The sequence below is a fragment of the Sitophilus oryzae genome, unplaced genomic scaffold (assembly GCF_002938485.1).
Source record: "Sitophilus oryzae breed Bouriz unplaced genomic scaffold, Soryzae_2.0 scaffold_810_pilon_pilon, whole genome shotgun sequence".
Taxonomy (NCBI): domain Eukaryota; kingdom Metazoa; phylum Arthropoda; class Insecta; order Coleoptera; family Curculionidae; genus Sitophilus; species Sitophilus oryzae.
Genome location: NW_022147429.1, coordinates 2720162 through 2738276, shown reverse-complemented (window position 1 = coordinate 2738276; position 18115 = coordinate 2720162). Strand labels below are relative to the sequence as shown.

General features: G+C 34.5%; 1 protein-coding gene across 3 annotated transcripts in view; it reads right to left on the bottom strand.

Moving 5' to 3' along the window:
• The window catches only part of LOC115889044 (calbindin-32), a 111821-nt gene extending 96327 nt beyond the window's left edge, over window positions 1-15494 (bottom strand). For 2 of the 3 annotated variants that reach the window (XM_030908961.1, XM_030908963.1), the window contains exon 1: window positions 15418-15494. The gene's annotated coding sequence lies outside the window, so the exon portion shown is untranslated. Of the gene's footprint in view, window positions 1-12657; window positions 12709-15417 lie in introns of those variants that run through there. The other variant, XM_030908962.1, reaches the window with a different exon arrangement.
• Window positions 15495-18115: the final 2621 nt, after the last annotated feature.

The following is an 18115-nucleotide window of genomic DNA, read 5'->3' as shown; positions in this document are numbered from 1 at the left end:
TGACATAGCCATATGTCTTCTCTTTATGGTACAGTGGCTGTGGCAATCACTAAATTTGATGTTTAGGCTATATACATATTTTTGACAGGCAGTTTTTTCCTCTAAAAATTATAAATATTTTTTTTTCTCAAAAACGGTTAACGTTAGGTATAGAGTGTTAATATCAAAATTCATAAAATTTTACAGAGAATTTAAGTATGTAATAAAAAATGGGGTCACCCATTTAAAATAAGAAAGTTGCAGTCAATTTCCGGTACTTCCGAAAGTGCCGCCATATTGAAAATATTTTTAATCGATAGATCTCATTGTGAAACAATGATACGCACAAAATCTCGTATCTAGATATAGTTCTCTAGAAACTTCTAACGCAGGCTCAGCCTGGGACACCCTGTATAAATACTTGAATTTTTTCAACCATTATACATACGTCATTCAATTTTTACAAAATGTGCATTAGAAGTATATCATTATCTAAACAGATCGGGGACCACATTTAGCTTCGCCGCCCGGGCCTCCAACAGGCTTAGTCCGCCACTATGTTGACTTACTATACGAGTACCTATGATATATATACGCGGTCTTCATTATTATAAAGACAGCGTTCAAATATAATTAAATGTGTTACTAATATATTAAATTATTATAACAGAATATATACAATATTAATACATACATATTACTCTGTTGCTATTTCTTCAGATTATCTAATTCTAATATCCATTATTGGCATTATTTCTGAACAAAATACGTAGTATACAATACTACTTCTTTCAAAGATAATCGTATGCAAGTGGTAATTCAAGCAGTAATGTAAGGATTTTATGCCGATCTATTTAAAACTATGCTGTGCTAATTTATAGATTCACGATTCATTTAAACGGATTCTTTGAACGAACAAATTAACTGCATTGTGAGTCACGAACCGATTGAATTCTTACGAATCCCTTTTACAAATCTCATATGATTTTATACATACGTCGTGCTATTTTATGAACCCATATCCTCTAAGATTTATTTGAACGAACCGTATTCTAAATAGTGCATCTACACTCACAATTCATTTCGAAAATGTTGTTCAAATGAATGAACCACAGAATATATACGCAACTACTTTTGCCCACCTCTATTCTGGGCTGAGACTTCGATTTAAAATATAGTTCGAGATCTTGTGTCGACTGCTGGCCTGTGTACTATTGGAATATGTAGCGGAATTCAATTACCTCGGCATCGGCAGTTTGATTTCGGAAAGAGCCAGTATCGACTCTAAAATTTAGCACAGGATTAGCAGCGCCTCACGAGCATTCTGGAAATTAAAAGATAAGGTTTTCTACAATCATGACATAAGCACAAAAACGAAACTTGCAGTGTACCGAGTAATAATAATCCCCACTATGAAGCAAAACCTGGGTGCCGTACAGCCGGTACATGAACACATTAAACAAGTTGCAACAGACACCTACCGAAATTTCTTCTTTACGGTAGACGCTAAGAGGAAACCGGGTGGAAAACTCAGAAGGTACAAGGATACTCTCCACGAAAACTTAAAGGGGATAAGCATGCAGGTTTAGTGGGAGGAAGCAGCGTACAATAGAACTCAATGGAGAAGAATTGGAAAGTCAGTTAACAACGACAACTAAAAAGTAAAGAGGCAACAAATTAATGAGATTATTGAATGTCCGGCAGGGGCGGTTACAGGAATTTTTTAGGGGGGTGGGGTGGCAATGTAGAATATGCTTTTTAGAGGGCCATTTTTAACCCAAAAGCCTAATATTTAACACCATTTATAGATTTTAGGGGTGCCTTGGTATCCGCCACTGATGTCCGGAGTGCGGAAGAGGGATAACATCACGTATCGGGCTTTTCAGCTCATGAAAGGAAACGCTTTGCGTAATCATCTTCTGATGCGTGTCAAATACTCATCAGCGAGTAATGGCTGTAGTGGTAGTAGTAGCAGTAGTAGTACAAGAAGTAATTCATTCATACCAGATGGCTTGTATTTGAGTTGGGAGTACTCAAATACAAGCCATCTGGTATGAATGAATTAAATAATCTATATCATGTTATTTTTCAAATGTTATATTTTGTTTTATATAACATTTGTTTTATAGTTTATTTTCTGAAGAGTATTCTTATTTACTATGTTCATGTACCGGCTGTACGGCAATATACTACTTTCTTATTTTCTGAAGAGTATTCTAATTTCTTTCTTTACTTTAATTCAATGTTTTCCTTACTCATAATATTTAAAAGAAATGACTACTTTTATTGACCTTGTTTGTATTCTAACTTTCTCACCTTACACAGAACTATGGTCAACATATAGGTATCGCTTTAGTTCAGTTGTCCAATAAATTTTAAGATACTTTCGAAGAGAAAATCTTAATGTATAGCTGGTTCCAAAAAAAATGAATACGACTCTACACATTATTTTGGAATATTTGGGTAGTGTATATTTATGTGTCAAGTATTTTGACACGTTAAGGTTATTGTTACATTGTATAAAACAACTTTGCTTTTGAGAAAGTGGCAAATAAAGTTTTCAGAACGTCAGCATGACATGAGTAGAGAAATGGGGGACTGGTATCATAGAATATACTGCCCTAAATAATAAAAATATGTTTCAAATCGTATTCAATTTTATTGGAACCAGCTGTACCTATTACACAATAGAACCCAACTATTTTGTTTTTTATTTTTTTTTTCAAAGAATCTTTGAAATATATATTTTAAAAATCTTATAAATCAGGAGCATGTTATGTATTTTTTAATGAATACACTCAGATGAAGAAAAAACGCATCTGAAAATGTTTTGGTCAAATTTAAAGTGTTATATTTTTGTTATTGTTAACCCTATTTTCATGATTTATTATTTTTACATGATGAATTATTTTTGAGGTTACAGTGACATAGGATATTTATTTTCATTTGTTTAGATATAATAAACGTTAGATGTATACTGGGTGCGTCTCAAAAGTGGCTCACCCCTATAACTATTTTAGTTTTTCATATAGGTACAAAAACGATATTTTGTATGTTAGTAGGTATATTACATAAATTAGGATTGATTGACGTATTGAATTGGTTTTGGTCACTTCCTGTTTCACCGGAAATTACTACAACTTTTGATTTTCAAATGGCACCTTCGGTATTTTTTTACTTTATTCGATAGAAAATGACATTCTGAATAGAACGACATATCATATGTCAACTTTTGCCATTCTCGCTTAATAAAAAATCGTATTTTAAAATTCAATCTAGAGTGCCATGGCTAGTTAAAACACTAATTCTTAATCAAGGAGCCTTGGAAAAATAGATTTGATCGTCTAATGATTTGTGTCTTCTTCTGACCAGTTAGAATATGCACAAATCGAATTTTTAATCATATCTCAATACGAATAATTTGATATCACACACTTGGTATTTCGAGTCAAATTTTCGTTACAAACCGCAAGTTATCATTTTAAATAAACCATATGCGAAATGTCAAAAGTTGACATATGATAGGTATGTCATTCTATTCAGAGTGTTATTTTCTATTAAATAAGGTAAAAAAATACCGAGAGTGTCATTTAAAAATCAAAAGTTGTCGTCATTTCCGGTGAAACAGAAAGTTAGTGAAAAACACTTGAATACGTCAATCAATCCTAATTTATGACATATTTCTATCTTGTTTTTAACTTAAAAATAAAAAAGTTATATGGGTGAGCCACTTTTGAAACGCACCCGGTATAGTAGCATATAGTATGTACCATTGCGATAAAAAAAAGTAGTACAAGAATTAGTAGTCCCAGATAGAACTCCTGGTCCATAAGGATATCGATATGCCACCGATATATGATATGATATAATTATGCCACATAACTTTTTAGGTGTTACCATGGATTTGGTAATAATTAGTAGGTATACGTGCCGAAATAAAAGTATAAAAATTCTGATGAGACTGAGTTAACAGTTTGAAAGAAAATATTTTATTATAGACCAGCAGATTAAATCATATTTTGTTGTACTACTTTTTTTTATCGCAATCGTACATATATAATGTATTAATAGTAGCTTATAGTTTTATATATATGTTATGTTATGCACATTTTATTTAAATTGAAATTGTTTTCTACTGCCACATTTTATTTAATTAAAAAATATGAAGGTAACTAAAGTATATGGTGTTGTTAAAGTTTCTGCTAATATTAGATATTAAATTCACTTGAAATTGCTTTTGGTCGGTTCAATTTCGCTCTACAGTAACTGGTCCCATATTGCTTATTAATCGATAAATCTACGCAATTTTGTCCCTAGAGTTTAGCCAACTTAATTAAAAACGTTATTTATCAAACCTATGTAAAAACCAGCATATAAAATTAAAAACATTTATTATTCAGTATCATTTAATTAATGCTGTTCTGTTGCCAAGCAGCAGCTTTGTTGAGCATATGCATATTTATTTATTAAAATATCGTAATAACGAAATATATATTTCCTTTATCATGTTAAGCTGAATATATACTCTAGGTAATAGGAACCCTTAATAGGGGAAGTCAGATATATGTTCAGTATAGTATTAATGCCTGTATTAATACATAAACTAGAATAATACTTGTAGTCAAGAAGGTTTAGCACAATTGAATATTTAACAGGTACCGATCTAATATAATAGCACTGTTATCTGTGATAACAGTAATACACAGTCCGCCAAGACGCCAAGTCGAGCTATAATAATACAGGGCGTCCCAGAAGTAAGTGCAAATATTTTAACTGGTAGTATAGTTCAACCCCAGAAAAACGCCTATGAGGTTTTTTTCGCGAAAAAAATGTTTTGAAAATTCGGAATTTTTTGAAAAATTTTTTGGAAATTTTTTTAGTTTTTGGTTAAAAAATATAATTTATTGATAATATGGCAACATAGGCAGTAGATTAAATTTACAAGAAAGAAAATCCAGAAAAGATCCAGTGGTTCTCAAAATTTTTGCAAAAAATCATTTTTTTTGGAAATTTTCAAAGTAAAGTAACTCCGTTATTTTGGACTTAATGTGAGGGGTCATATTGACATCGTGTAGAAGTTTACTTTCACTGTGCTGCTCAAATAATCCAACACCGCCTTTTTTCTCTTTGCCTCCTTCGTATTGCAATAATGATTACGGCATAGCAGCCGCTATTAAAAATACTTCAGGATATCAAAGTCAATATCTTTCGGGTTGCAAGCAACGGCGCACGGTGGAAAGACCCAATATAAAATGTTGGACATTGGCTTAAAAATAAAATTTTAAATTAAATAATTTTGGTAGAAGATTTTAATTACTTAAAGTCCAGACCGTTATATTTTATCCAACTCAAAAAAATATTTTTAATTATATGTCTGTTTGAAAAGTTTCAATTGAAGATATTACACTGACTTAATTATGGTGTTCATTTCTTGTGAAACAACCTAGTTTTATAAAAAGTGGCAAAGACATTAATACTTTTTTTTAACCATACATATTAGTGCAAACGATTGTTTTCACTTTAAAATAAAAGATATATATAGTCACAAAAGTTTGGGAGAACAATAATTGTATATAAGAGACACAAACATTTTTTTGCTACTAAATACTATATTTAGTAGCAAAAAAATGTGTATGTAGAAAAATAAAAAAATGGCCAAAGTTGGCCAAGACTTTATATATGTCACAAGCTAGATTAAGCCTTTCTAATAACGAAACTAATTTAACATCTTGCCCCAGCTTGCCCCCTCTAAACATTTTCATTTTATATATTACTAATACATGCTATACTAAAATCAAAAAGTTTTCAATTCCAATAAATTAATTAAAATTTTTTAGAGTCAAATTATCTTTATTTTTTTTATAAATTTATTAATATTTAATTATTAATTGGATAAATACAAAATGACGCTTAAATCAAAAACAGATACAGGGTGCTACAAATATATGGAAAACTTATAAACTGTTGGAAAAAGAAAGCGGGTTAAAGTGCAGTGTTGAGCTTTTTTATTTGTAATAAAAATATTCTAGTGCGTTGATTTACTGTTATATTCTTTGCTTATAATAAATTGTACAGGGTGTCCGACTAAGAATAGCTTTCGGCTATATCTCAGGAAAGTATTAGCCGTGAGGCCGGCGGAAAAAAATATTCATAACTAAAGAGGCCATGAGAAATTGCTGGAAATTATTTTCAAGTTTGTAGAATGGCCGCTAGAGGGCACAACTGCTATAAAAAATAAGAAAATGGAGTTTTTACACAATTTTGCCTAGATAAAGGGTAGTATAAATAATAGCTTCATAATCTTCAGTAAATTCTGAATATTTTTTGTTAGCCATGTAGCTATATGCCAAAATAAAGTGGTGGGGAAAGTTAGATCTATTTTTATTTAAATATTAATACCTCCGGACTGGATGGACGGAATCCAACTAGCGGGGGCTCATTTAAAAGAGCGTTTCTTACTCTATATTATACCATATAAAAAATAATAGTAAGCTTTTGAACGTAGACGCTACGGGGCGCTGTCTTACAATTAACAAACATTGCGCGTTTTTTCAAAAAAATGCGATAATATATGTAATTTTAGCTGATAGTAAAGAGTAATGAAAGCTTAAAAAGTCAGTGAAAACCGCATCTTGATATCTTTTTTCAAACCGAAGATATTAGCAAAATTATATTAAATAGGAAAATATAAGCCCTTAATTACCATATTTTTATAACACGGTATCAGTAGTCCTAGATCTCAGTGGTAAAATCTAACGCTATTTCTTTTTAAAAAGATTAAAACTAAAACATTCCACGACAGTTTGGCAAAGTTTATAAGCATTTAAAAATTCTAAGATTTTTCCAAAACATACTATATTTTTATGTCACCCTGTGGATGGTTTGTAATGAGCCAACCACTTTCTTTCATTAAAATTTAAAATTGTTCTGTTTATACATTATTACGGTATATAAAAATCATTTTTTCGTCTTTTGGATTAAAAGTGCTGAGAAGAAAACATCATGTCCAACCGCTCCCATAAGCTCGTTCCACTGTGCGGCGTCCACATAACTGTGAAGCTGTTGCTTGCGGGCCGAAAGATCTTGAGAAACACGACAAACAGGAAGCGCAAGCAACGTAAGTACAATCGCAGAAACAAGAGCGCAATCAGGATCACGAGCAATGTGGACGCACCTTTAGATATATCAATAACAGAACAGGAAATAAAGGACTCCATAAAATAGCTTAAAAATAACCAATCAGCTGGCTGTGGCGCGATTCTGGCGGAAATCTATAAATGTGCAAGTAAAGAACTTATTGGTCATCTCTTCGATGTCATATGGGAAAGCGGAGAGATACCTCTGCACTTTTACAACGCGAATATGATGAATATATTTAAGAACAAAGGAAGTGCATCAGACTGCCGAAACTACCGGGAATTTTCACTACTGGCTATCGGAGGAAAAATTCTTGCAAACATTATGTCAAACCGCCTGTACCTATACATATAGAAAAAGTCCTCCCAAAATCGCAAATGGATTTTCGCACCAACCGCGGCACCGACGATTCCATATTCTCCATAGGCCAACTACAGGAAAAGGTAAAAGAGCAGCAGTCTAAACTTTATGTTGCATTCATCGACCTAACAAACGCCTTCGACTCTGTGAAAAGCGACGCACTTTGGGACTTTGGGCAATTATGAAAAAGTTCGGAGTACCCAACAAATTTCTTACAGTGTGTAAAATCCTCCATAATACTGAGTGATCCCTTCCTAACAAACACAGGAGTTAGGCAGGGATGTGCCTTACCGCCTCTCTTATTCAACATATTCATGGCAGCGCTCTCCATTATTAGATTAGATTAGATTAGATTCTTAGAGGTGGCTTTCGGCCTGATCCACTGCGACCTTCTCAGGTCTATTGTGGTCCTCTTCTGATCCTTAGATTACATTCTCCAGTCCTATCCTTTTCACAAAGTTTAGCAACTTGGAGACTGAACCCTCCATGTAGCTCCTTGGCAATGGCCTATCATTGCTTATTACCGGGAACCGCACATTTGCCAGGCTGTCACACCGACATAAAATGTGTTCTGACGTTTCTTCTTCAGATTGGCAGAACCTACACATAGCTTCGTTTGTCAATCCCATCAGCTTTAGATGCCTATTTAGCTTACAACGCCCTGTTAGTAGACCTACTACAGCTTTGACTGTCTTTCTGTCCTTGCTTATCAAGTCTACCGTGAATTTAGGCGAATGTTCTACAATGAACCTTTTCGCCTGTCTCTGCCCTGGTGAGTTTCTCCCCCATTCTAGAGATTCGTTGGCAACCCATCGTTCCGTGGCCAGTCTCGTGACCGCCTTTGCAACGCCCCAGAAGGGTTCTGGGCCTATGAATGGCATTGATGATCCTTGCTTGGCCCTTTCATCCGCCTTTTCGTTACCCTTGTGACCCTCGTGCCCTGGCACCCAGGCCAACGTAACAGTGCTACGTTCGCCTAGAGTATTCAGAGCACGCACACAGTCCCATACTAGTCTAGAATTGACCTCCGCGGAGCCGAGTGCCTTTAGCGCCGCTTGGCTGTCTGTGAAGATGGCCCCAGAACGATTTGTTCTTTGTTGCCTTATTATTTCTTCTACACAATAGTGGATTGCCGTTATTTCTGCCTGGAAAATTGTGACATCCTTGGATAGGCTTACGTGGAAGGATCTCCCTTGTTTCGGCCTTACTATACCAGCTCCTACGCCTTCTGACGTTTTTGAGCCGTCTGTATACCAGGTTGCCTCAGCTTGAATGGGTACACCTTTACTCCAGTCTTCCCTTCCTGGTATGGTTATATTAAATTTGTTGTTGAAGCTATACCTAGTAGACGTTGCATCAATTGGTAATCCCAATACTTTGTCTGCTTTTAGCTCATCGATTAGCTTCTGGTTAGCAGCACTATGCGTTTGGCTTGCTGACCGTGAATTAACCTGTGCATGACAGATCTGGCTTTGCCTTGTATGAAAATATGTAGTGGTGGTAAGTTCAACAAGACTTCCATCGCATTTGTAGGAGTGGTTTTTATGGCCCCAGTTACACACAGGCACGCAACCCTTTTTGTGGAACTTAACAGCCTTACCGCACCTACTTGCGATGTGTTTGTCCACCACGCCACCGACCCGTAAGTTATCATGGGTCTTACTACCCTTGTGTATAGCCATAGAGTCATTTTACGGTTAAGTCCCCAGTTTTTTCCACACATTCTTCTGCACCATCTGCTCTCCATTATAGTGCAAACTGCAGGAGGGAGGTTTGGGCATTAGATACAGATAATACAGGGAAAAGACGCAAGGCAAAAACACGTACAAAATTAATCACAGAACTTAAATACGCTGATGACTGTGCTTACAAGATGTTTCAAACTAATGTTCACTCTACAAGATGTTTCAAACTTCCGCCAAAATTGCAAAATTTAGTGCGTGGCCTCACATGAGGCGTAAAACCTAGCGTAGCGTAGAGCGGAGAGGACCGTGAAGTAAAAATTGTGTTCTGTTATGTAGTAAAAAGTTACGTGGGGGGGGATACAAACTAACGTTAACATGGGTATTCACGCTATTCGACATGGAGCATTGTAATTAAATGATTAGATTAGAGCTAAAATTTAAAATTAATTTTATAAAGTACTGAGTCTCAAAAATATATAATAAATATTAAAGTTTATTTTTGTAGACAGTGGTTTGGGTTGTGGAAGTGGAAAATCCTGTATATTATTATATGTTTGGATTTTACGATGCACATATTGCATTTCTATAAAACTTTGTTCTACTTTATACCATTTTTTTAAAAATGTATATATCGAGGTATAGTATACTTATATAACATCTGTGCTGTGTCAAAGTAATATAGGTATATAGCTTTAACCGTTTACTCTAAACGATTTACGAGTATACCTATAGCTGTACAATAATAAAAAGCAAATGCACTGGTAATGTATATCTGATGTCTGTCGTATATCGTATTTTCTTTGTATATTTTCGAACGAACTAGATTTTAAATTTGTTTTATGTTGACTTTATGTGATTTAAAAATAAAGTGAATAAAAAGAAAAAAGCTATGATAAAATCAATAAAAAGCCATTATTATTTTACGAATATCGTCATATGTCAAGAATAATTCTATTATGTTTGTATCTGTCTCGTGTCTTGTTGTAATATTTACTTCAGAGAAGTATTTTTGAACGATCCGAAAGAAAACTGGATATCTGTTTATGTGTTATCTGTCCCAGACTCGAAGCAGAAGCGTCTCGAACTTGTTTTGTTATGGTAACTGTTTTCTAAATACACTGTTTTTGATTTTTTTTATATCAGTTTAATCTCGAGTTTAATATACAAGGTGGTCAGAAAAAAAAAAGTAAAAAAGTTCCATAAAGGTATGTCCTAAAATGCTTAGTTTTGGAGATCGATTTTTTCCAAATAATATTTGAAGTAACGTCAATATTTGGATGAAAATTGACGTCTGCGAGGTTTTTGACATGAGAAATTTTATTTTGATGTCAATATGGCTTTTAATAGTATAAGTCTTTTATGTATGATATGGCTGATATTTGTAGGGGCCACCACCTACATGTATTTTAACTGTTTGAAGAGTAATAACTTTTTGTTCGTACTTGTATAAAACTACTGAGATAATAATATACATTTCCGTGACTTTCTACGTAAAAAATGTCCCTTGGTAAAAATCGGTACGAGCAACCGTTCTCAGGATATTTAGAATGGAAATAGAAAAATACATGTCATTATTGACAAAAAATAAACTCGTTGCATGAGTAGATTAGTTATTTGACTGAAATAATAAATTTGGTAAATTTTTATTTTTTTAAATTAATTATAAATTTTTCCTCGAAAAAATGATGATAAAACAGTTTCAGTTGAACTTTTGTCACAAAAATATTTCAAATTTATGATTTCAGTCTAATTACTATTTATGTTTTAAGTAACTATTTAGTCCACAAAAGTACAGCGATTAGCAGCACTAGGTACAACTAGAGCAAGGAACAACACAGCGCAAGCTGCGTTAGAAACAATTCTGGAGTTGTAGTTAATCGACTGACTCGTGAAGGATCTGGCCGCTAAGGGTGCCCTAAGATTAAGGGAATCCAATCTGTGGAACCAGACCAACTACGGTCACTCGAGGATATTGTCAGTGATAGTGAAAATCATGGTCAACACGAGTCCACATCTGCTAAACCAGAAAACGGACTATATGCTCACCAAACATGATTTTGGAGAAAAGATAAGGATTTGCATCCCGACAAGAGAAGAATGGGAAAGCAACCGAGTAATGAACACTCAAGAGATTGCTATCACATCAGTCTACACAGATGCTTCCGCAACTTCAAGAGGCACAGGTATAGGCATCTTCTCAGAGGAACTATACATCCGACGATCTTTAAGGCTATCGGGTGGCTGTAATGTTCTAAAAGCAGAGGTTTACGCGATAAAGGAAGCGGCTAGTTGTATACGAGAGAAAATTGCTGATAGACGAATAGGGGATATCGTGATATACTCTGACAGCTTGGGCGTTTTAAGAAGCATCACCATGCAATCAGTGAGGTCGAAGACTGTGATGGAATTTCGAGAAGCACTGTCCTGGCTGCGTCAAGGCGGGGCTACTCTATGCTGGGTGCCAGGTCACAGCAACGGCAATCTCGGGAAGCAGACTCGCCAAAGAGGGGGCCAGGGGAGAAGCCGTGGCAGATGACCCACCACTTGTGACGTCAACACACTGAAGGAAGCTATAGGAACTGCCATCAAGGCCAAGCAGCAAGAGACGTGGCAACACCGTGAGGAATGCGCTACAGCTCGAAGACGATGGTAGATAGCAAGAGAGCCCCTGGTAGATAGAAAAAAGACAAAACAACTTCTAGAAAACAAAAAGAACCTAGTACGCATAATTGTAGGTGTCGTCACTGGAAACTGTCCTACCAAGAAGGATAGCTATCCCCTGCCGAGGATGGACGGTACTCTAGACACGCTGGCGGGGTCGACGATATTCTGTACTTTGGATCTGAAGAGTGGATATTGGCTGCGAGAGCTTTAGGCGCCATGTCGACGCGGATAAGAATTTTCGAGTCAAATCTGGATTGTCTGTTTCTCTCATATATAAGCCGATGCCTGAGGCCTGAAGAGGACAGAGAAAAACAACCGGTCGACGCATACAGTTACAATCGCCGCGCTAAATTCAAAATAAATTCCTTTTAGATACAGTACGTCTGTCCGTTCTGTAGCTACGGGGTATCCGTGGGAGGGAAAACGATATTCTCTCGATGTTTTCCGTAAAAAATTAGACGACGCGCTCCATAAATAAAAAATCGACAAATTTGCCAATAAAATGAGTGGGCGGAACGATTTGCGGTGACGTACTCATCAAGTCGACGTATAAAATATATTGCTGTTTATTTAAATGTTTTTTGTCCGCATTCCTTTCATAGACACAGATCCAGCAGACGTACATTAAATAGTTAGATAAATTGTAAATAAGTTATAAATAGTGTGTAAATAGTACTTTAAGTCTTTTAATCGTTATTGTTTGTTACTTAGTGTAAATAAATTGTGACTTTCTATCCACACGAAACCGACGAAAAACGTAACAATATGTATATATTAGTAAAATAGCCCATTTACTAACAACTTTTTTTTTCAGTGTAGTTATCCTACTAACCTTTAGGTTTTTCTAATTCCTACGTTGGGATATTACAACCCATATACTTCAGACTATTCTCCCCAGGTGTACTGTTTCTTAATACAATTTCCAATTTTCTCTACAATAAAAAAGATTAGATGTTTACGGATTAAGGATAACGCGTGTGGGTCGTTAACGGCTTACATAGGGGTCTTCCTAAAGAACAGTGCCCTTAATCGACTGGCAAGATAATGTGTTTTTCCTGGTCTGATTGAACTGCCAGGGTATTTTTTATTAATCGATCTATCTTAGGTATAGATCTATAGTTCCTGGAAATAGAAGTATTTGCTTTCGCAATTTTCTGATTATCGAACTGCTTTAGAGAAATAACTTGAAACTTTATTTTTTTTTAATTACATTATGTACCTATATAGAAAAAAATATGTAGCGTGTATAATATGTGCATGTATACAGAAGCTTCTGCAGCATATTCTGCAAATAGAAATATCTAAATAGCTCGTATAAATGGATATTCTATAAAATGTTTCGTTTCAGAGATACAGGGTGTAACGAGGAATTTAGATGAAAATTGGTGTTTGGGAGAAATTGGATTTCAGTGTCAATGTGACTCTTACTTTTATAGATGCGCTACATATTTTAAAGTAGTTTGAAGTGTAATAAATTTTTGTCTGCACCTGTATTAAATACTACTGAGTAAAAAATAAGCATTTCTGCCATTTCTTACGTAAGAAAGATCTATTTTGTAAAAATCGCTAGAAGTAATGGTTCTCGAGATATTTGGAATCGAAACTCATTATTGACACAAATTGAACATATTCAACAAATGTTAAATTAGAAATGTTTTTGTGCTAAAGGTTAAAAAAAACTGATTTATCATAATTTCATCGAGAAAAATTTATGATTAATTTACAAAAAAATAAAAAGTTCCCAAATTTACTATTTCACTCAAATCACTATCTAAACTAACTAACATAAAAATATGTTAATTTTTTGTCAATAATGCCATATATTGACTAATTCCATTCCAAATATATTCAGAACGGTTGCTTCTAAAAGGGATAAATACAGGGTTATATTATTTTTACCAAGAGACCTTTTTTACGTATAGCATGACTGACATGTATATTTTTAGCCGACCATACCAATAGGTATGGTAAGCTATTAGGATCGGCAAAAAAAAAGTTTTTTTAATTTCATTCAAAATGAGTTATTTGGGTCATAAATGACCTAAATACAAAATATTTTCGTAGTGTCTGTCTGTCTGTCTGTCTGTCCGTCCGCCTGTCCGTCTGTAACACGATAACTCAAAAACCGCTGAACCGATTTTAACCAAATTTGGCACAAAAATACTGTGGCACCCGAGAATCTGGCCATTAGTTTTTGGTGGGGGTGGGGGGTTGGTAAGGGGGTATAGGAGGGGGTTAAAAATTTTAAAAAATCGTAACTCCAAAATTACAGTAGCTAGCGAAACGCGGTTTTCAAATTAAGATTAGGAATAATATTTGCAACAAAATTTGTAATAACATCAAAATCAGTCAAAGTCGCAGTTTTCGAGATATTAACATATTTTAGTATATGGGCGGCTATACGTGCCTCCCGGTGCCAATTTTTTTTCATTCTTTTATACAAGTAAGAACTACAAGTTATTATTCTTCAAACATGTTAAAAATATGTATGTGGCGCTCACTACAAATACTCACAAACACCCAGGCACCTATTATATTATTGAAGTATGATTAACCCACGAGCGGGCGCGTTCGGAATTTTATACCGCAATTTTACTAATTTTGTTAAAACAAAATATCCATTAGGCATACGTCGGTGGTGCCACTAAATATGCTTATTAAGGGATATTCGATACCCTGGGTCGTAGTAGTTACGTATCCAGCGATTTTGGTTCAGTAGCAATTCTGTCGTAAACCTGGCAACTACAGGAGCTGCGGTACTCCGTGCGGCTACGTGCCCGATTATGTAAGTAAAATAGATATCATATTATTTAATTATTTTGATTTCATTTTAAATTGTTAATTAATTTTATAATAATATGTTAAATAATCTGTATTAATGAACGGAAATGGATATTTCATGGAACGGAAATGGATATTTCCGTTCTAATGAACTGTATTAATATACAGATTATTAGAATTATTCTCTTCCTAGATATTTCCAAGCTTTTCTCGCTAAATATGCTTCAGAGGTAAAAGTACTAGTTAGGGACAATAAGAAGCGAGTTGGTCGCTGTCATGTATATGAAACCCATAAAATTACTAGTTTTTGCAACCAAGGCAACAAATTTGTTCGCCAAAAATTATAGTGATAGACTAATCAATTGTATCAACGATAGATATAGAATAAAACTAAAGTTTCATCTTCTTCCAGTGGTTAAGAATATTTAAAAGGTTCTGTTGGGTTTAATTTAGTATTATATTTATGTTCTGCATTATTTAGTTTTTGTAAGTTGGCAAAATTACATTTCTTTATTTTGAATACTAAAAATGTTTAGTTCGGTTCCTTTTTTTATAATACGTTTAAGTTTTTTTATGTGCTAATAAAGTAGATATGTATTAAAAGTGTTGCTTGTTACTGTTTAGCATGCTAAATTTTACAATAAAATATTTTAAATTACAGAATACTTAAAAAATATAAATGCGGTACGGATTACCGCTACGCGCCCCCCATTATTTATGTCAATTTCTCTATATTTTTAAGAAAGAATTTCCAGTATATTTTGAGAAATTAATCGAGGATGGTAATTTATGAGTAGCTATGATTACTTACAGTTGTCTTATATTTTCGGCGGCAGCTGACAACAAAAATAATTATTGTGTAGAAAGTTGCTATGAAACGCACAAAATCACTATAACATGTTTAAAAACAGTCACTTGCAGAATAAAGTAGAGTAAATGGTACTAGTGTTTTATCGAAGTAATAAACACACAGGGTTACCAGCTGTTTTTAAGAAAGCTTCTTTAATAATAAATTAAAATATAGTAATAATGCGCATGCATTTTGCATTGCATTTTGACAAAATTTGGGTAAATTTTCTCTCGGCACGGCCGGTTTTGTGTTATCGCAGTTACTACAACTAAATTATATTAAAACGCTATGCAGCGGAAACATGCTCCAAAATAAAAAGTCCAAAATATTATAAGCGCTCCATATTGCCGTATGACGTGTAAAATCAGTTTTTTTAATATAGTGCTCTGAATAACGATGATAGCCCGGGACTCGATTATTTTTGCACGTGAAGTGTGGAGTGGTGCTATATTCTTGCCTATAATAAGAACTCTGTCAAGTATTATTTTATATATTAGAGTATATAGAATCTCACAGGTAGTCAAGCGATCCCTAAAAACAAGAGTGACAAACAAAATGATAATTCGTCTGTTTTCGGAAATGCTGTCAACGCGGACTCAGATGGGTACAAATCTGTAGCTGTAAAAACAACGCCAAGGACCTCCACAAGAATTATGGCGTAATTGCTTTAAAACCAATATAAAAAAGAATGTTCTTATTTGATAAATTTGATTTTCTTCTGCATAGTTTGTGGTTTAAGTAATAGTAACCATCAATTAAGTAACATAAATTCCAGCTTGACATATCTAGGTGTATACGAAAAAGACCTGATGAAAATACACGAGCCCATACACATGCATCTTTAGGCTATTGGGTAGGCATCGCATTTGAGATTTTATTTTTACACCTTTCTATTGATTTTAGCTTATTTTGCTCAACGGAAAACTGAGTATTTGGAACAAAGCTCATCCATATTTTACGAAGTTTTCCCCTCTCGAGTGGTTATTCAGATACACTTACCTGCAAATTCTATATTCGTTTTGTTCCCGAAAGTTTGATTTTATTGCAACGAATTCATCAATAATGCAGCTTCTTTTATTGGATATCTACAGATCGAATATCAAGGGATCTCAATAAATAAACATTTAGCAATAATTATAGAATCTGGATTTAAACAAAAATTATATCATATCAATTTTATCACTTTATGCAGAGTATTTCAAACTCAACTCCTAATATGAGATATTCGAGAAATATCGAAAATTGAAAATTTCGATGTAATTTTTTTCTGACGTTATTAGACAAGGTTTCCCCAAACTCATGGTACATTTTCATTGCCAATTTTTTTCCAGCTACACAACAGTTTCTGCAGATTTGTCATCAGACCTTTTGTCTTTTTACCATCATCATCAATTTGATGTTTTACAGATTTAAATAGAAAAATTCATTACGATTCTAACGATGTAGTAAACAAGTCATGCATATAGTAACTTATAAAATTCAATAATCTGTTAGAATTGTGTGTTTTTTATTATGCGGCTTTGGTTGTGTGAAAGAAAAACGTGACATGCTAAAATGTTATTACAAATGTGACAGAGCTTGGTTTTTCTCGAATATTTGCCTCTAATCGGTGTATTAGTGCACAATTTTGCCCTAATTTAACCATAATCGTATTAGGCCAATCAAATCAATATATTTTGAGGAATAAATTTCCAGCAAGCTGGAAATCATTTTAATACCTTTAATCGGTCCTAAATGCGTGTAATCTAAAGGTGCGTATTCATTATCGTAACAAATGCCTCCGGTCTTCTCGTGCGGTCCTATCGTACGGTCCCCGTCCCTACCACTAGCGAACATTCGTTCGTTCGTTCGTTCGGATAATGAATACGCACCTTAAGGTTGTGATGCGTATGTATGTATGTGTGCGTATTCATTATCCGAACGAACGAACGAACGAACGAACGAATGTTTGCTAGTGGTATGGACGGGGACCGTACGATAGAACCATAGAGAACCGCACGAGAAGACCGGAGGCATTTGTTGGCGAACGCCTTTGATGTACCGACTCGAAACGGATGGTCGAGCGAACGAACGAACGAACGGCCGCATGCGTTCGGTCCCCGTCTAAATATACCACACTTTCATTCGTTCGTTCGTTCGTTCGGATAATGAATACGCACGTTTAAGTTTGCACCATCCCAGGAGGTGAGCTTAGTTTTTGACAGGCAAACAAGCGTCAAATTTTTGCACATTTTTGAGTTTTTTTGCTTGTAGCTGGAAATCGGCCGGAAAATGTGCTGCGTCGGCCGGAAAATGTCATTCCATTCAATAATATAGAGGACTAAATTCTGCGTCGAATTACATATAAAACATCAAATTTGGTTCAGTGGTATAGCCGAAATACAATGTTAAAAAACGAAGAAAATTTCGTATTTTGTTGCAAACTTATATTTTGCGGCTATCTAAGAGTACATATCTTTAAAACAGATACTCTTATTGAAAAAGCCCATGGAATAAACGTTGTAGTGAATAAAATTTTACGTTATATAGATACCTCAGTTTTTAAAAATCAGTCATTTTGAAATACCAAATTCATCTAACATTTACGTCATGAAACCTGGAAAGGGAACCTCTCAGAATACATTCTACTCTCCCAAGTACTTCAACTTCTCGTCTGTTG